This window comes from Rhinolophus sinicus, linkage group LG01 (genome assembly GCF_036562045.2).
Source record: "Rhinolophus sinicus isolate RSC01 linkage group LG01, ASM3656204v1, whole genome shotgun sequence".
NCBI classification, from domain to species: Eukaryota; Metazoa; Chordata; class Mammalia; order Chiroptera; family Rhinolophidae; genus Rhinolophus; species Rhinolophus sinicus.
In genome coordinates, this window is record NC_133751.1 from 32,575,337 (window position 1) to 32,596,355 (window position 21,019).

A 21,019-nucleotide genomic window follows, 5' to 3' on the forward strand; every position below is an offset into this window, starting at 1 on the left:
GTCCATAAGTTTAGTACCTATGTTTTCTTCTATGTAGTTTATTGTGTCAGGTCTTATGCTTAAGTCTTTGATCCATTTTGAGTTAATTTTGGTACATGGTGACAGATAGCAGTCCAGTTTCATTCTTTTGCACGTGGCTATCCAATACTCCCAGCACCATTTATTGAAGAGGCTGTCTTTTCTCCATTGTATGTTTTTTGCTTCTTTGTCAAAAAGTATCTGTCCATATTTATGTGGTTTTATTCCTGGGTTCTCAATTCTATTCCATTGGTCTATGTGTCTGTTTTTCTGCCAATACCATGCTGTTCTGATTATTGTAGCCCTGTAGTACAGGATAAAGTCAGGGAGTGTGATACCTCCAGTATTGTTCTTTTTTCTTAAGATTGCTTTGGATATTCGGGGTCTTTTGTGGTTCCAAACAAATCTGATGATTTTTTGTTCTATTTCTAAAAAAAATGCCATTGGGATTTCAGTGGGGATTGCATTAAATCTGTACATTGCTTTGGGTAATATAGCCATTTTAACTGTGTTGATTCTTCCAATCCATAAGCATGGATTGTCTTTCCATTTCTTTATATCTTCTTCAATTTCTTTTAAAAATGTCTTATAGTTTTTAGCATATAGGTCTTTCACATTCTTGGTTAAGTTTATTCTTAGGTATTTTATTCTTTTTGCTGCAATTGCAAAAGGAATTGTTTTTTGTATTTCTTTTTCTGAGATTTCATTGTTAGTATATAGGAATGCATGGACTTTTTTATGTTGATTTTGTAGCCAGCAACTTCACTGTATTTGTTGATTGTTTCTAATAGCTTTTTGGTGGAGTCTTTAGGGTTTTCTACATATAGCATCATGTCATCTGCAAAAAGTGACAATTTAACTTCCTCATTCCCAATTTGGATGCCTTTTATTTCTATCTTTTGCCTGAGTGCTCTGGCAAGGACTTCCAACACTATGTTGAAAAGCAGAGGTGGTAGGGGACAGCCCTGTCGTGTCCCTGAATGTGGAGCAAAGGGCTTCAATTTTTGACCATTAATTATGAGATTAGCTGAGGGTTTGTCATATATGGCCTTTATTATGTTAACGTATTTTCCCTGTTACCTATTTTATTTTGTTTAAGTGTTTTAATCATAAATGTATGTTGTAGCTTGTGAAATGCTTTTTCTGTATCAATTGATATAATCATACGATTTTTGTCCTTTATTTAGTTTATGCGATGTATCACATTGATGGATCTGCAGATTTTGAACCATCCTTGTGCTCCGGGGATGAACCCCACTTGTTCGTGATGAATAATCACGATGATGAATAATCGAATAATGAATTCGAGGATCCAATTCTGTCCACAAGTTTGGGAGGTTCTCATCGTCTATTTGTTTGAATATATTCTCTGTTCGCTTTCTCTTTCTTCTCCTTCTGGTATGCCCACTATTCTTATATTGCTCTTTCTGATGGAGTCAGAAAGTTCTTGTAGAGTTCTTTCATTTATTTTGAATCTCAAGTTTTTCTTTTTCCATCCATGTAATTTCCAGGTTTCAATCTTCCATGTCACTGATTCTTTCCTCCATCCGGTCAACTGTACTACCTAAACTGCCTATTTCAATCTTAATTTCTTCTGTTGAGTTCTTAACCTCCAGAAATTCTATTTGTTCTTTTTTGTTTTTGTTTTTTAAATTTCAATCTCTTTCGTAAAATGCTCATGTTGTTCTTTGTGTTCCTGAGTTTATTAAACTGCCTTTCTGTGTTTTCTTGCATCTTGTTGAGTTTTTTCAGAACAGCAATCTTGAATTCTAGGTCATTTAAGTCACATATTTCCATATATTTAAGTTCCTTTTCTGGAGACTTTTCACTTTCTTTCTGTGCTGTCTTGTTGCCTTGGTTATTCATGGCAAATAGAAATTTATTATTTCTCTTCCTAGACATATACAGGAGTGGCTTCTGCAACAGGTTGATAGGAAGAGGTCTTTCTTTTTTTTTCCAGTACTTGTTGGTAGACTGTTTTATTTTCTCTCCGACTGCAGCCTTTTGCTCTCTCTCACACGGTAGTGCTATGTTTTCTCTGCACTATTCCAGCTTCTCACACAATGGGGGGATTCCCTGGGAGTCTGGCTTCTCCTCTCTTAATAGTTTGCCTGGATCACAGGGCACAGTGTCCTTCTGGGTATGTGGAGAGCTTTTGAAGTTCCAAAACTCTTCCTGCAACAGATTCAGAGCCCGTGTGTTTCAGCAGCTCTGTTTACTCATGCATGGATCTGCCCTGATAGTCGGGTCCAGGAGCGGGGTGAGTTGTGAGAGGTGGCCCAGAGCAATGGCAGCACCCACCACCACAGCCAGTCCTGTTTCCAAAGCTCCCTCCCCTTTGCCGGAACTAGTTGGGGTGCGAATCTGTGTCTGAAGTCCACAGTTCTCAGAACAGCAAATATTCTGTTCTTTTGTTCTGACACTGCTACTCTTCAGCTTCTAGCGCCGGGCAGGTTGGGACGGGGCAAACTCTGGGAGGGTAGGGAGGGAGCGGCTGGTGTCAGTGCCTAAGGCTCCGTTCTCTGCTCGACAGTGAGGGCTTAAACCACCGTTTTCAGCCTTCTTCTCTCAATCTTTTCTCCGAGGTCTCTGCCTTGTGTGTTGGGTTCAGCCGTGTTATATGCTGCCCCCTCAGCCCTGTGGTCCATAAGCAGAGACCTAGCAGTGCGAGTTCTTCCCTCTCCCGCAGCTGCGGTAGTTCCAGGATGCAGCAAGCTTGGGGCACTGAGCTAGGTCTGCGTTCTGTGCCCACGCCGCTCCGTCTCCACACTTCTCCCTTCCCTCCTCCCCCGCTCGCACGATTCGCCCACCTTTAGGTGTATTCAGTAGTGAGCCTCTTCATCTTGCCTGTCTGCTGTGCAGGGAAGCTTTTGTGGAGTTATTGTTGTTCGATTAGTTGTAAATTCCAGGGGAGCTTTACAGAGGCTCACCTCACGCCACCATTTTATGACATCTGGAGCTTTGTTCTCTTATTTCAGATTTTATTTTATTTTATTTTATTTTATTTTATTTTATTTATTTTATTTTATTTTATTTTATTTTATTTTATTTTATTTTATTTTATTTTATTTTATTTTATTTTATTATTTTTGTCTCCTCATTTGGGCTGCCTCCCTGTGTTTGTTTCTTTGTATTAGGTAAGGCTGCTATGTCTTTTCATCTTTGTCAAGTGCTTTATGTAGAGTAGGTGTCCTGTGGGTACCAGTGGCACGGTCTCCATGGGCACCTGAGATAGGTGCTGCAGGTGTGTCTCTTGTGTGGATTGTGTGTGTCCTCCTGTTATAGTTGAGCTTGGATTGCTGTTTGCATATCAATGGAAGAGACTGATCTTTAGGCTGATTGGTTGTGAGGACTGGCCGTGATTACACCAGTGAACTTTTTCTTGTTCCTCTCTGAAGCCAGAGATTTAAGAACATATTTGTCAGGTTACTAGATGACCATAAAGATAAGACAGAAATTTTGGTATCTCGTGAAAACACACACACACACACACACACACACACACACACACACTTTTCAATAATATTTTGGAAAAGTCACAAGTGGATAGAACCAATTTGCAAGAGCAGAAATCAGTAACCCCAGGAGGGGGAGGATTGATTTTCAGAGTTACCACATAAAAGTCTCTTCTACAAATGGTGCTGGGTAAATTAGATATCAACATGCAAAATAATGGAGTTGGACCTTTACCATACATCATATAAAAAAATAAGTCTAACTAGGCTAAAGACTTAAATGTAAGAACTAAAACTGTGAAACTCATAGGAGAACTCTTCCATGACATTGGATTTGGCAGTGATTTTTGGATGTGACACCAAAAGTGTACAAGAAAAGCCAAAAAAATAAAATAAAATTGGACTTCATCAAAAATAAAGCCTTCTGTGCATCAGAGGACATTATCAATAGAGTGAAAAGGTAACCTGCAAAACGGGAGAAAATATATCAAGGATTAATTACCAGAATATATGAAGAATCCCTTAAACTAAACAACAACACTAAAAACAACAAAACAAACAGCCCAATTAAAAAATTGGCAAATGATCTGAAGATAATATCTCTACAAAGTAGAATACAAGTTGCTGATAAAGACATGAAAAGATATTCAACATAATTAGTCATTAGGGAAATACAAATCAAAATTACAGTGAGATAACACTTAACCTTCACTACAATGGCTATTATAAGAAGAAGAGGTTGGGAGGATAACAAGCGTTGGCAAGGATTTGTAGAAATTAGAAACTTCATGCATCGCTAATAGGAAAGTAAATATTGCAGCAGCTGTGAAAACAGTTTGCCAGTTCTTCAAAAAGTTAATTTTAGACTTATTACATGACCTATTAATTCCTCTCCTAGGTATATACCCAAAATAATGAAAACAGGGATCAAATTGATACTTGTATATCAATATTCATAGCAGCATTTTTCATAAAATGCATAAAGTGGAAACAATCCAATTGTCCATCAACAGATAAATATATAAACAATTGTAGTGTATTCATATTATGGAATATTCTTTAGCGTAAGCAAGGAATAATATTCTGATACATGCTACAACATGGATGAACCTTGAAAATAAATGAATAAACCAGACACAAAGGACAAATATTGTATGATTCTACTTATATGAGGTATCTAGAATAGACAAATGCATAGCCACAGAAGGTAGAATAGAGGTTACCAGAGGCTGGGAGGAAGAAATATAGAATATTATTTCTTCATGCTTACAGAGTTTGTTTCTGGTGATGCAAAAGTTTTGGAAACAGACAGTGGTGATAGTTATACCACATTGTGACTATACTTAATATCACTGAATTGTACAGTTAACAATGGTTAAAATGATCATTTTCATGTTGTTACTACATCATTACAGTAAAAACTCATGTTTATATTTAACATGTTATTATGTAATGCAGTTTTTATGAAGCAAATTATTATTTTTAAAAATAGTGTTTAGCAACATAATAGAGTCTCAGAGTGCTCTATGCTACAATGAAAATTATACTTAAGGATGTTCAGCCATCTGGGCATATTTAATACTACAAACATGTTAATATCTTATACCTTAAAAATAGTGAAAAAAATCTACATAAACTATTTTTGAGCCATTTCATACAAGCACTTTTAGGTTATAAACATGACATGCATATGTCTGCCTCACAGGTAGTACAAAGAAAAGCAAAATAATGATATCCAACCAAAATTTCTCAAATGACCTAACAACATTAGTAGAATAATCTCCATATAGATGTAAAAATAAATCATCAGAAACGGTTATTCAAAATGAGTATTTCCGGCTTTACATTTGAGCTCATATAAAACAACCCATAGAAAGTTTTAACTTTAAGCACAAGTAGCTTGATTTTTCTCATTATATATTCTTTTTTTAAAATCCAGTATGTTTGTAAGATAATTTATTTTTAAAAGAAATATCTTCCTAATAATACTTTTCACCACTTAAATTCTCCATCATCAGTCTATTGTTACTAAAATACATTATTCTAAACCCTCTTTTAAAAATGTATTTCAGAAATGATATTACCTACCAGGCATAAAATACTGTTCTATAATTACATAGACCCAGAAATCTTAATTTCTATTGAAATTACTTACAATAGGGCATATTACTTCTTTCCCTCTGATATATCATCCTAATCTTTAAAAAGTAGAAGAAATAATACAGATTTTAATTTTGACAAATCGAATGCATATACTTGATTTTAATTTTATGAAGTCATTTAAAGTTTCACTAAAAAATTCCTCACAGCAAAAGAAACAAAATTAGAAGGCAACATACAAAATGGGGGAAAATATTTGTAAACCACATATCTGATAGGGTGTTAATATCTATAATGTATAAGGAACTCATACATCTCAATTGCAAAAACAATGACAACACCAAAAATTTCATTTAAAAATAGACGAAGACCCTAAAAAGACATTTTTGCAAAAAAGATAAATGACCAACAGGTACATAAAAGTTGCTTAGCATCATTATCACTGGAGAAATGGACTTGTCCACTCTGTACCATCACAGCTAATAGATGAAAGAATGTAAACCAAAAACCAGATCCAGTTATAGGTTGTCTGTCTGTGCATCACATAATGCTGTTCTAATTATGTGCAGAGCAACGCTTAACGAAGACTAGGTTGGAGTTCATTCTTTCCTTTCATCTCTGTGGTCATAGCCATGAATATGCTCAAACTTCAGAAGAGGCTCACCTCCAGTGTCATCCACTGTGGAAAAAAAGGAGGTCTGGTTGGACTCCAATAAACTAATGAAACCACAAATATCAGCTCCCATCAGCAGATCCAGAAGCTGATCAAAAATGGAAAGGTCTTCCTGAAGCCTGTGACTGTGCATTTCTGGACTTAATTCCCAAAAAGAACCTTGTCCAAATGGAAGGGCAGGTATATGGATATAAGCAAGCAAAGAGGTACTGCCAATCTGGAAAGCCCGAGAAATTAACCTGGATGAGGATGATATATCATTATCATTGGAGAATTTTGCTCCAGCCACTCAGGAGATACAGTGAATCTAAGAAGACTGACTGCCACATGTATCATAGCTTGTACCTGAAAGCACAGAGAAATGTGTTGAAATTGGGCTGGTTCTCATGGAACACATCCACAAGCCAAAGGCAGACATGGCTCATAGAAGCTCCTGGCTGACCAGGTTGAGGCACATAGGCATAAGACCGAGGAAGCATACCAGTCTCATGAACAGTGGCTCTAGGCCAAGACAGAACAAATCAAGACGCTGTCAAAGGAGGAAGAGACTAAAAAATAAAGCTCCACGTATCTTGTCTGTACATATGGCCTAGGAAATTGTATAGATCATTCAATAAAACAAGTCTTTATCTTCCAAAATAAAAGAGTAAGACCCATGGAGTATTCTAAATACTTAAAAACACTAGTGTTAATATTTAGATATAAACTTGTACATTATATATTATAATCAAAAAAATTAAATAATGGACCCCTTTCCCTATTATATAATATATATGTATATTATATTACATTACATATATATATATATATATATATATATATATATATATAATGTATTACATTAATTATTCACTCCATACATATTTTGTTCATTTTAACTGATATCTAGGTAATGACAATCATTTTTCTATAGTAAGAAAACTCTGGGTTATGAAATTATTTTCTCTTTTTGGAAATTGTAACTTATATTTACATTAAGACTATCATAATATCACTTTTAAACTAGGATTAATTACTTTAAAATTTGATTCATCAAGATACTAATGATAACTGGAATTTGTTAAACATCATAATAAGAGGTTTTTAATTATAAATACAGTAATCTGAAACGTAGAAGAATACTGAACCATAATGTCAAATAGTGACCATAGTTTTACACTGAAAATAAGGACATGATTGGCAAAGTTGTGTGGAGCATTTATAAGCAGAAACTTCAGACTAAGTTTCAGATTACAAAATGATGACAGTCTTTGTATTTAAATGATTTATAGGGGCAATGTGAAACCAGGATGGGAGCCATTCTTGGTTACTATGTGGACTAAGAGAAATTACATTTTCATCCATATAATGTAGTGTCTGATACATGGCAACTGTTCAACACAAGATTAAATAGAATAAAATGCAGCATGCCACATATCAGTGAAATCACATGGTTCTCTGCTTTTTTTTTTTTTTTTTGCCAGAGGGTAAGGGGGGCGGGGGGTGGGGGGTGGGAGATGAAGGTAAGGTGAATATATGGTGATGAATATATGGTGATGGAAGGAGAACTGACTCTGGGTGATGAACACACAATGGGATTTATAGATGATGTAATACAGAATTGTACACCTGAAAGCTATGTAATTTTACTAACAATTGTCACCCCAATAAATTTAATTAAAAAAATAAATAAAAATAAAAAAAATGCAGCATGCTCATTTCACCTCTTGCCACTAGGGGTGGTCATGAGATTTAGTGTTGGTCAGTTGAACATAAAAGGGAGGTTTTGGTCAAGACTTTTGTTTGTTGTTGGAGTTCATCATCATCACAAAAGTGTGACACATCCTGTCACAATAGTGTCCCAAACAGATGTTCTCTGTCCATACGCCAATTTCTTTTATGAAAGAGGATACAATATTTCCCAGCATACACAGCTAGTAATTGCAAGGACAATAATTAAAATCCAGGTGAACTACCCGTAAAGACATTGCTTTTAACCAGAATTTCTCAAGTTTAGTGGTCTACGTTAGTGGTTCAATGTCAGATAATTACTCTCTTTGACACATATCATACATAGCTTTATTCTCGCCTTCAGCAGTCTGATTTAAATTAGACAGATATTAAAAAAATCATTTGAATGGTGAATTATTTTTGGAAAATAAAGTTTTATAAGCTTAAGTTTTAAAGAAGTACTTAAAAGTCCAGTATCATCACTGTGAAGGTAGGATTTGTGCTATTATTAAAATCTCCTGATAGGAAAGGATTACAAATTAGGTAGGATTCATGGGAAATGTAATGTGATTGGTTGAGACATAATATTAGACTCTCAACTGAAACATTACTTTATTTAAAAAGTTAGAAGATATTTAAACATTTGCATAAATACTTTTGTATTTTCTTAAGTATGAGACTTTTCTTAATCTTGCAAATAAATGCTAGCACATTTTGTTGAAAACTTAAATGTAAAATGTATTAAGTTAGATGAAAAAAATCAAGTTAAACCCAAGGAAAGGAAAATTATAAAGCCTATTCTAAGAGACAGTAATAGTTTCAGCTATATCAGTAATAGAACAAGGTTACTTTTTAATTGGAAATTTGGACATTCAACTAAAGAAAAGGAATTAGAACTTACTTAAAGTATGCATTTCATTTAAAGCACATTGATATGGTGTTGTTGTTATTTTGTTTGTTTGTTTGTTTGTTTGTCTGTTTTTCTTTTAGGTTATAGCAGCTTCCAGCTGAGAAGTATTGCAGGTATTACTATTGTTATATACAGAATTTTTAATGTATTAGACTTGATAACTTTTAAGTTTATGGAAGTAAATATTACATTTGAGGAGTTAATGTGAGTGCAATTTTAATAATATTAAACAGACTTAATCTACGGCTTCATGAGTCCAAAACAGCAAATAAGCTAATTTTATTTAGAATAGAAATCAATTTTTTATCAGCTTTATGATCTATTGTGGTCACTGTTGTCCTTCATTCTAAATGGTTATTGTCATAATCTATCAATTGTAAAATATTTTTTGTATCACCTCTGTTATGGACTGAATTGTATTTCCTCAAAATATGTTAAAGCTCTAACCTCTAATATGACTATATTTGGAGATAGAGTCTTTAAGGAGGATTTAAAATTAAATAAGGTGGACCCTAAAATTAAATCAGGCGGACCCTAATCCCTTAGGACAAGTGCCCTTATAAGATGAGGAAAAGACAAGAGAGATCTCTCTTTCTCCATTCACACAGGGAAAAGGGTAATGTGAGAACACAGCAAGAAGACCTCTGTCTATAAGCAAAGAGGAGATATCTCATCAGAAAGCTAGCCACCTGCTAACGCCTTGATACTGGGCTTTGAGACCCCATCACTGTGAGAAAATAAATTTCTATTGTTTAAGATACCCAGCCTGTGGTATCATGTAATGGCAGTCCAGCAAACTACTAAATGAACAACCTCTAAATGAATCTAAGAAAATCAATAAGAGTGTTATTTTGTAAAAGTGATTTCTTCTCTGGGTTGGAATTTATCTTATTAAAAATGCTTTTTCTCATACTGAAGTTACAACACAACAAAATACCAAAAGTTTTGCTAATTATGCCTTAAACTTGGATATTTAAGGGGGTTGGATTTACTGATTCCTCTGATGTTGCTGTTATAGTCAAGGACGTTTTGAAACTCAACTTAAAACCAAGGTCATCTCATGGAAACTTGAGAAAATTGCAATGGACAAACCAAAACTAGAATTCACAATTGACCTCCCAAACTAAATTCTGACTCCCCGTATCCCACAACCACCTACTAATCCATTGAAATAAGCCTAAAATGGCTAAGAAAGGAAATCCTTCAAGACAAAAAATAAACCAGAAAATGACAACCTTCTGACAAAAGGGTGTGAGATGGATGGAACTGACATACTAAATTTAATTTATAATAAAGGACATAGTTTGGGATGATTATATGTGAATGAGCACCAGTCTTTGATTTCTTTTTCCTTTATTTTTTCAACTGGAAGAGCTATATGGTCCCTCCACATTTTTTATTACTCCCATCAGCCTCTGGAGTATCTGCCAGGATTTCTTCCACTTACAGAACAGGAGTGCTTGTCCCAAATTATCTTAACCTAGTACAAGTTGTGTCATGCAAGCAAGCCAACAATAGCTGACAATTATTTTATGTTTGTCTGTCAAAATGCTTGAACCAAATATTTTAGGGCACAATCTAGAAAACCTAGGAAATAAAAACTTACTAAATGTCGTCGGAATGCTTATTTTATTTTTCCGTCTATTAGAATCTGCATTATATCTATCTTAAATATCCCTACTTTCCTACCAACGTCGTTTCATAAGATCAATATTTAAATTAAGACTTTTTATCAAAAATGCATCTCTGAATCCATTTAGACAATATCAAAAGTGACCCTTGATTTTTCTCAAGGCTAGGAGACTCTACACATGAAATTTTCCAAAATAATTGTTTCGCCACATTAAAAAAAAAAAAAAAATCTGTATTCCAAAACCTCAAGTGAGGTTCAAAATCATGATTATATAGTATCCATTTCTATCACTTTTTTTGTCAAAAAGAAAATCACTTCCAGCATTCAGTATTCAAGAATGTTTTTCCACCAGAAACTCTGTAGCACCCTGTATGCTATTATTGACCGCTGGCTGATAATTTTCGTAAAGCTTGTGTCACATTAAAACAAAAATTCAGTGTACTGTTAACACTTATGATCACTCCAAAAATTTTGATAATTTAAACTATGTTTTACTTATTATCTGTTTGTCATTATGGTACATGTTGGGGATAATACTGGAGAATAGGATAGATGTGTGAATGTGAAAAACAAACCTCGTAAAAAGGTTCTTTGCAAAATTGTTCTTAACGTTAAAAATTGTATGTAACCTCAATGCCTATCAATATGAAATTATTATTTTACATCCATACTAGTAAATACAAGGCAGTACTTTTAAAAATATGTGAAACTCTATAAACTTACATAGAAAAAAAGGAAACATTTTGTATGCTTTAAGCCACATATGGGGAAAATAAAATCCTATCAAACCAAAACTGGTTTTATGTATGTATATGTGTGTATACATGAGTGGATATATAAGTACAATTGTAAATATATAACAATATTATCATTTATATAATACTCATTACAAATATGAAATAATTTAAGAAGTCACAATTGATATTGAGAAATATAACAGACCCTTATGTCTCTTATGTTAAGTATAGCATGGGGAATGTAAAATATAATCAATAATATTGTAATAACTATGTATGGCGTGACATGAGTAATAGATTGATTGAGGTGATCACTTCATAAGTAACATATATGTCTAATCACTATGCTGTACACCTGAAACTAATATACTCTTGTATGTCAACTGTAATTGAAAACAAAATTTAAATAAATAATAAATGTTTTCTGTATAAGTTTTGAATGGTAAAATAAACTTTCAGAGAATTACATCTGACACCTTTTATTTCTGTAATCCATTTTGTCAGCATTTTTTGAAAATTATGATTTAATATTAGATTTTTTTTTGTTTTTGTTTTTTTTTTGCGTGTGTGTGTGTGTGTGTGTGTGTGTGTGTGTGTGTGTGTGTTTCCTGAACTCTGCTATGGAAATGGCACATTTTCTTTAAACTATTTTGGGTCAAAAATAAATTTTCAATATTGCATATATCTTTTGTTATAATAAATTACTAAAATTGTATCTTTGTGCTTTTAAAATAATACTCAGTCATGGTACTTACCTACAAGTGGCAAAACTTATCTCTAGAGAGAAATATGTTTATAATTAATTTACAAAGTGGGTTTATTGCATTATTTGTAAATTGTCTTTTGGATAAGTCACACCGAGATCCTGATGTGATTTACTTTCACATAATAGGCCATAATCACAATCTGTTAGTCCTTTTTCCCCCAACAGGAAAGGCAGTTTTATTAATTCTATCATGACAATTATGTAGTTTTAGCCCAGTAAAGAAGAATTTGATATTAGGCTCTTGCTTCCATGTAAGAATAATAAATGGGTATATTTAGATACTCTAGTTTCTATAAGAATTAGAGGCCAATAAGGGGGTAACATCTAATTTATATAAAGAACTCATAGAACTCAACAACAATAAAAATCAAAGAATCCAATTTAAAAGTGGGTACAGGACCTGAACAGATACTTCTCCCAAGAAGACATACAAATGGACAACAGATATATATATATATATATAATGCTCAACTTCACTAGTTACTAGGGAAATGCAAATCAAAACCACAATGAGATACTACCTCACACATATTAGAATGGTTATTTTCAACAAGACAGTAATGACAATTGTTGGAGAGGTTGTGGAAAAAAAAGGAACACTCATTCACTGCTGGTGGGAATGTAAATTGGTACAGCCACTATGGAAAACAGTATGGAGGTTCCTCAAAAAATTAAGAATAAAATTACCATATGACCCAGAAATCCCCCTTCTGGGTATGTACCTAAAAAATCTGAAAACATTTATCCATAAAGATGTATGTACTCCTATGTTCACTGCAGCATTATTCACAGTGGCCAAGACATGGATACAACTGAAGTACCTTTTTACAGATGATTGCATAAAGAAGATGTGGTACATATATACAATGGAATATTACTCCGCCAAACAACATGCATGGATCTTGAGATTATCATGCTAAGAGAAATAAGTGAGACAGAAAAAGTCAAGAACAATTTAATTTCACGTATATGTGGGATATAAAAATGAAACCAACAAATAAACAAGACAAATAAGCAAGCAAAAGCTCATAGATACATACAACAGTTTAGTGGTTACCAAAAGGTAAGTGGAAAGGAGGGAATGGTGGAAGAGGATAAGGGGGTCAAATATATGGTAATGGAAGGAGAACAGATTCTGGGTGGTATACACACAATGCAATATGTAGATAATATATTATAAAATTGTACAATTGACACCTATATAATTTTATTAATCAATATCACACAATAAACTTAATTTAAAAAAAGAATTTGAGGCAAGACATGGCAATTTCTATTGTGGGAACTTTTCTCAACAGAAAAAAATATATATATTTGCTGCTTGACAGCCAATGAAAAAACAACCAATGTCTATTACAAAACCAAATTACTAGTTAGTGCAATGAAGAAAGCAAATAACTTATTTATTTAACATTAGTTCACTGGGCAATTATTATTTGCCTAGATTTATTATACATGTGGTCCTACTAAGGAATCAAAATCAAACTTTGATGGATATGTTCATCATATTCTGATGGTCTTCTTGGTGTAAAAACAACAAAACCTAAAGAAACCCAGCAAAAAACTGTTACAAAGCACATATTCTACAATGAATCCCTTTCCACTTACGTGAAAAATTTTCTACAAAGCTCCCAAACAATTGGTTAAGTTCTGGTCATATTTTAAAGTCATCTTTAGTTATTATAGACTCATATGAGTCATAAATTAAAACAAAAAATTCACTATAACTATGTTGTCCTTGAAATACCTAGGCTATAATAATATTTTACAAGGCAGATTTGATGCAACTTGCATTGATTATCACAAAAAATTGAATCATTATATCTTCATATAATTGTATACCTATTGTCAGTTGCTGCTGTTCCAGTCAAAATATTTTTTGCAAAAATGCTGAGCTTGTTGCCAACTGTGCTCTTAAATTTAATGATTAAGACCAAAAGAAGCATAAAATTACTGACAGATAGCTTAATTGTGTCATATAATAAATAAAATCTGCATTTTCTAATTTTAGTGAATCCATTATTTTTAACTGTAAAGGTGTTCATTGACAATCTATCATAGTACTTATCAAGCCGAAAATATTTTATTAAAAATGTTTGACTATGACTACCTTTCTATAAAGAACAAAGTCAAATAACAACTCATTCATTTATCTGATAGGTTTTTATCTGGAGTGTTCTTTTGTACATATATTTACATATTACCTCCAGAATTTCTACATCAAGGAAGAAGCAGCACCATGCAGAAGAAAGAAAATTGGCAAAGGGTTCAGGAGACTCATAGGGCTATGATAAAATTGTGTAACTGAGTTCTGGAATTGGACAGCCTAGAAAGGAATTCTAGATCTGCCACAAAATGTATGTTACCTTGAGTGTTTTACATTAATTGATGTGTACAAAGTGCTCAGAACAGCCCCCTGGCTCATAGTGAGATTGCCATAATTGCTAGTTAAGATTATGGATAGTCTATGAATCTCCATTATCTTATGAAAATTGTAAATTTAGAGAACATTTTAGCCTTTATAACGTTACAATTTTTTTGGTTATAAGACTCAGCTGTAAATCTACCTTAAGGGGTGGCCAGTTAGCTCAGTTGGTTAGAGCATGGTGCTAATATAGTTGCACCAAGGTCACCGGTTCAATCCTTGCATGGGCCACCGTGAGCTGCACCTTCCTTAAACACACACACACACACACATTAAAAAAAAACAAAAAAACAAAACAAAAAAAAACAACAAAAAAAAACCTGCCAGGTGCTTTCATATAGGAATAAAATTACTATTTTCCTATTTAGAGTGTCTTAGAATAGTCCTTATTTTTTAATAGTTAAAGAAATTACAATAAGTATACCATGAACTACAGTGCTTCTTACCCCTAGATTACACTAGAAGCACTGGAGGATATTTTCAAAGTGAATATCCATGACCCATGCCATACAAATTAAATCAAGACCCAAGAATGGGGCTGGAGCTTGGCCATTAATATTGAGGTTATTTAATGAGTAAGGTTTTCTTAGACTTTTCTGCTTTAATCGTTGAAATCCTTCCTTTAAAATCACATCGGTGCCCCAAACTTCCATTTTAACCTTTGTTAAATTAGTCACTTATCAGTATATCTGTATTCTTGTTTGGTATTTCAAACAACCTTATGAAAATCTCCTTGGAAATCTCTGGCATTGCCAATTGATAGTCTCAATGCTGAATTAGCTTCCTTCCAAAAAAGTTCCAAAACCCATTTTTAACCATAGTATCACTCTTTTCTCAAAGTGATGTGTTAGCTTTATCTTTTAATCATTCCCCTCCCTCATGCTTCTTGACCTTCTAAATTGAACTTGTTACAGAATCTTATATATTCTATTTATTAAGTTACTTATTTGTGGTTTACTCTTATGCCTGCAATCTTCTTCTTATGAAGACCATTTTCAAACATCAATTTATTCATTTGTCTACCCACTTTTTTTTTCTTTCTTTTTTTTACCTTAATTCTTATATGACCTCCAGAAATATTTTTAAACTCTCCCTTTTACTTTGGTGTGTGTGTGTGTGTGTGTGTGTGTGTGTGTGTGTGTGTGTGTGTTTTAATTTCTTCCCCTTCCTACAGTCATGATCTGTAGGGAGATAATTATTGCTTCTTTTCTAGTGATGCAGTAGCTTAATCACTGGCTACTGGCTGCTCTGTTATGTACTCTAGAAATTTTGAAGATTGACTGTGACACTCATCTATTCAAATAACTCCAGTCTTCCTTATTCACCTAAAGCTAAATTTTTCATTTTTGACATTTAAATTCTCCCAATCTACAAGAATGTTCACTGAGCGGTGATCCTAATAATCTATCTCTATGTACACATTTTGCTCAGTCCAATTGAAAAGACAGCAGAACATAATCAAGTTCTTAAATTATACTTCTTTCAATTATCTTCAGTTTTATGTTAAAATGTTATTAAGAGGTGAGGTTAATTTTTTTCAACTTTATATTCTCCCAAAGGCCTTAGTAAGAATAAGATTTAATTCATTCAAAAAATATATTGAGCATTTAGTAGTACAAAAATATCTACGGAATGTCAAATATACAGAAAAAGGTAGTTACTAAGGCAATTTGAAAATATATCTGGGGAAAGTACAACTCATAACATTTCAGGATGTAATACTCATGCTTAAAATATGGATCTTGAGATTATTATGATCAGCAAAACAAGTTAGACAGAAAAAGTTGAGAACAACATGACTTCACTCATATATAGGATATAAAACTGAAAACAACAAAAGAACAAGACAAACAAAGAAACAAAAACTTATGGACACAGACAACAGTTTAGTAGTTTCGAGAGGGTACAGGGGACAGGGGATGATACTAGAAGAGGGTAAAGCGAGTTAAATATATGGTGATGGAAGAAGAACTGACTCTGCGTGGTGAACACACAATGTGATATATAGATGATGTAGTACAGAATTGTACACTTGAAACTTATGTAATTTTACTAACCATTGCCACCCCAGTAAACTTTAATTAAAAAATATATGTTATAGCATTTCAATTTGAAAACTAAATAAAGGGGATTCTGGAATAATATAAGGAGAACAACTTGTAAGTAATAGAACCAGAATGGAGTCTTGATTCAAAATGTTTGTCAGTATAATAAAGTTGGTCCTAATTCCCCACCTTTTTGTAAACTGAAATGACTTTAGTAATTAGAATATATAAATAAAGTATAACCAAAGACAATATTGTTGAAGTAATTATTTAAATATTACCTTGATTGAGCCCATAGCTGCTAGAGCAACCATAGCAGTTTTCTTGGTTTATCCTAACTCAAGAAATGGTATCGAATTTTTCTGAAATTAAGTAACAAAAAATAATGTTTAGCAAGAAACTGTGATTTACAATCAGCTTCAAAAATGGTTTCTGTAATGCAGAGTAGGAAATAATGAAAAGAGAGAGTATTCCACTTGAAATTGTATTAACTCATTTAAAATACTTAACACAGCCTGAAGTAGCAATGACGTTGGACTCTCCTGCTCACCATCAGCACATAAAGTGTTAAGTAATGAATGTTACTCATACATCTTCCTATCTTGCTTCAGCCGATTCACAAAATTAAGAAGGCTTTACTCTTTTTCTTTCTCAGTGATATTTCTGCCAGCAGTTCTGGATCACGAACCTTGATTATTAAAAACATAAAAACAAAAAGACAAAATATCCATTTCAGTTAAGACAGTTTTGTGGAAGAGCAGGTGGCTGATAAAAAGGCACACTCCTTGGTGTTGAGGCAAAAACAGCAGTTGAAGAATAAAGAGCACCCTATCCTGTGGAGTTTAAATTAAATTCAGATTTGTTTCAGCAGGGCCTTAATAGTGTACCTATAACTGGGAGTATTCGGCTTAGCTGATTTCTCCCATGCTTTTGCTATGTCAAAGCCTGTATAATCATTTTGTGTATTTTCAATAAAAATGTATTGGTAACAACAAACTGTTATATATATTAAATGTGTGGTCATTATTTGTGACCTTGAGCTACATTTTTTAAATGTGCAAATTATAAGGAACATACAGCATCAATATTATTATAGTTGTCTTTTGAATTTATTGCTAGTATTTAGTCTTTATTATTTTACTTTTTCAGTCACAACTGCTGATCTTATTGCCTCAGATGCAGCTAAATCTACACTGCCTGAAGAAGCCCCTTCTGTCAGTAATTAAGGAAAATTCTGCCTTTGGAAAAACTGCCATTTCAAAGAAGATATAGCAACCACTATTATAACAGTGGTGTTTTACTAGTAGTAAATTTTAACTGATCTTTCCTGTAGTCACCATAGAGAGGGGAATAGAATAAAAGAGGAATGAAAATTTGACAGATACAAATATATGGTGATGGAAGGAGAACTGACTCTGGGTGGTGAACACACAATGGGATTTATAGATGATGTAATACAGAATTGTACACCTGAAATCTATGTAATTTTACTAACAATTATCACCCCAATAAATTTTTAAAAGTAAATAAATAAATAAGTTAATTAATTAATTAATTAAAAAAAGAAAATTTGACAGATACGAAATCAGATAAATTCTGTTTTTTTATGTAGCCAGCACTTTACTGTATTTGTTGATTGTTTCTAATAGCATTTTGGTGGAGTCTTTAGGGTTTTCTACATATAGCATCATGTCATCTGCAAAGAGTGACAATTTAACTTCCTCATTCCCAATTTGGATGTCTTTTATTTCTTTCTCCTGCCTGATTACTCTGGCAAGGACTTCCAACACTATGTTGAAAAGCAGAGGTGATAGGGGACAGCCCTGTTGTGTTCCTGAATGTAGAGCAAAGGGCTTCAGTTTTTGACCATTAATTATGAGATTTGCTGATGGTTTGTCATATATGGCCTTTATTACGTTAAGGTATTTTCCTTCTATACTTATTTTATTAAGTGTTTTAATCATAAATGGATGTTGTAGCTTGTGAATGCTTTTTCTGCATCGATTGATATAATCATATGATTTTTGTCCTTTATTTTGTTTATGTGATGTATCACATTGATGGATCTGTGGATGTGAACCATCCTTGTGCCTAGGGGATGAACCCCACTTGGTCGTGATGAATAATCTTTTTAATGCATTGTTGTATTCAATTTGCTAGAATTTTGTTTAGGATTTTTGCATCTGTATTCATCAGAGATATTGGTCTGTAGTTTTCTTTTTTTGTGTTGTCCTTACCAGGTTTTGGTATCAGGGTAATGTTGGCCTCATAAAATGAGTTAGGGAGTACTGTCTCTTCTTCAATTTTTTGGAAGAGTTTGAGCAGGATTGGTATTAGATCCTCTTTGAAGGTTTGGTAGAATTCACTAGTGAAGCCATCTGGTCCCGGACTTTTGCTTTTGGGAAGGTTTTGGATGACTGATTCAATTTCGTTACTGGTGATCGGTCTGTTTAGATTTTCCAGTTCTTCATGGTTCAGCCTTGGAAGGCTATATGTTTCTAAGAACTTGTCCATTTCTTCTAGGTTATTGAATTTGGTGGCATATAGTCCTTCATAGTATTCTTGGATGATCCTTTGTATTTCTGTGGTGTCCATGATAACTTCCCCTTTTTCATTTCTGATTTTGTTAATTAGTGTCTTCTCTCTTTTTATCTTAGTGAGTCTAGCCAAGGGTTTGTCAATTTTGTTAATCTTTTCAAAGAACCAGCTCTTTGTCACATTAGTTTTTTTATTGTGTTTTTCTTCTCTATTTCATTTAGTTATACTATGATTTTTGTTATTTCCTTTCTTCTGCTAACTTTGGGTTTCATTTGTTCATCTTTTTTTAGTTCTTAAAGGTGTAACCTGAAGTTATTTATTTGGGATTTCTCTTGTTTCTTGAGATAGGCCTGTATTGATATAAATTTCCCTCTTAAAACTGCTTTTGCTGCATCCAAAAATTTTTGGTAGGATGTATTTTCATTGTCATTTGTTTCTATGTATCTTTTGATCTCTCCTCTAATTTCTTCTTTGACCTGGTTGTTCTTTAAAAGTATGTTGTTTAATCTCCATGTATTTGTGTTTTTCCTGCTTTCTTTTTGCAGTTGATATCCAATTTCAAAGCCTTGTGATCAGAGAATATGCTTGGTATGATTTCAATCTTCTTAAATTTGCTGAGGCTGTCTTTACATCCCAATATATGGTCGTTCCTTGAGAATGTTCCATGTACACTTGAAAAAAATATATAGTCTGATGTTTTAGGATGAAGTGCTCTATATATGTCAATTATGTTCATTTCATCTAATGTGTCATTTAGGGCTGCTATTTCATTATTTATTTTCTGTTTGGATGATCTATCCATAGCTGTCAATGATGTACTTAAGTCCACTAGTATAATTGTGTTTTGGTCAATTTGTCCCTTTAGTTCTGTTAGTAGTTGCTTGGTATATTTTGGTGCTCCCTGCTTGGGGTAATAAATATTGATGACTGTTATGTCTACTTGTTGTATAGTCCCTTTTACCATTATTAAATGTCCATCTTTGTCTCTTGTTGCCTTTTTCACCCTGAAGTCTGTTTGATCTGTTATCAGTATGGCTACACCTGATTTTCTCTGGATACCATTTGCTTGGAGTGTCAATTTCCACCCTTTCACTTTGAGTCTATGCTTGTCCTTGTAGCTGAGATGTGTCTCTTGGAGACAACATATAGTTGGGTTAGGTTTTTGATCCAATCTGCTCCTCTGTGCCTTTTTATTGCTGATTTCAGTCCATGTACATTTAGGGTGATTATTGATATGTGAGGATTTCCTTTCATTCTATTTTTAGTTTTCTGGTAAGTCTGTATCTCCACTGTTTCTTTGCCTTTTTGTTGTTGTCTGTTATTTCTGGGTGGTGGTATTCTATGATGTTTCCCTCTGTTTCTTCTTTTATTACAGTTTATATTTCGGTTCTGGATTTTTTTCAGTGGTTACCCTTAAGTTTATGTAAAAGAAAGTTTGACATTTAAAGTATTCCATTTTCTTCAGCATGCTTACTTTCTCAATTCCCATATTCTGGTTCAGGCCTTTACTCTCCCCCTTTTTATGTTTTGCTTGCAGCAAATTGTCCCTGTTGATGGTGGACAAATAGCCTCCTTTAGTATTTCTTATAGTGCAGGTCGTCTATTAGAAAATTCCCTCAGCTTCTGTATGTCTGGAAAGGTCTTTTTTCTTTCTTCATATCTAAAGGATATCTTTGCTGGATATATTATTCTTGGCTCATAATTTCTCTCTTTCAATAGTTTGAATATTTGGTTCCACTGCCTCCTGGATTGTAGAGTTTCTGCTGAAAAATCTGATGATAACCTAATGGGCTTTCCTTTGCAGGTTACCGTCTTCTTTTTCCTGGCTGCCTTGAGGATTCTTTCTTTGTCGTTGATTTTAGACAGCTTCAATACAATGTGCCTTGGTGAAGGCCTGTTGGGATTGAGGTAATTAGGTGTCCTATTTGCTTCTTGGATTCGAGGATCCAGTGCTGTCCACAAGTTTGGGAAGTTCTCATCGACAATTTGTTTGAATATATTCTCTGTTC

At 33.6% G+C, this 21,019-nt stretch overlaps 1 pseudogene; it reads left to right on the top strand.

Moving 5' to 3' along the window:
• Window positions 1-6,205: 6,205 nt before the first annotated feature.
• On the top strand, window positions 6,206-6,805 carry LOC109459967 (large ribosomal subunit protein eL19; annotated as a pseudogene).
• The last annotated feature ends 14,214 nt before the right edge of the window (window positions 6,806-21,019 follow it).